Consider the following 447-nt stretch of genomic DNA (forward strand, 5'->3'; position numbering starts at 1 on the left):
AGCCAATCCCATTGTGTTTTCTTCATAGATTATCATTCTGTCTGTAAATACAGTTTTACCTCTTCCTTTCCAGTGTGGACACCATTTCTTTCTTTTTCTTATGTCATTACATTAGTTAGACTCTCCAATATCATGTGGAATAGAAGTTGAAAAAAAAAAAAAAACTTGCATTCTCTTCCTGATCTTAGATGAAAGCATTCAGTTCATCATTACATAAGGGGTTAGCTGTAGGTTAATTGCAAATGCCGTTTGTCAGGTAAGAGGGTATTTTCCTATCTTACTTTGCTAAGAGTTTCTATCCAAAATGGATGCTGGATATTTTCAAATGTATTTCTGATTCTGTTAAAAGAAATACATAGGGGTTTTGTTTGTTAATGATTACACTAAAAACTGATCAATTTTCTTTCTCTTTTTTTTTTTTTTTTTTTTTTTTTTTTTTTTTTTTTT

The sequence above is a fragment of the Octodon degus genome, unplaced genomic scaffold, assembly GCF_000260255.1.
Source record: "Octodon degus isolate 3935 unplaced genomic scaffold, OctDeg1.0 scaffold00163, whole genome shotgun sequence".
In the NCBI taxonomy this organism is placed as follows: domain Eukaryota; kingdom Metazoa; phylum Chordata; class Mammalia; order Rodentia; family Octodontidae; genus Octodon; species Octodon degus.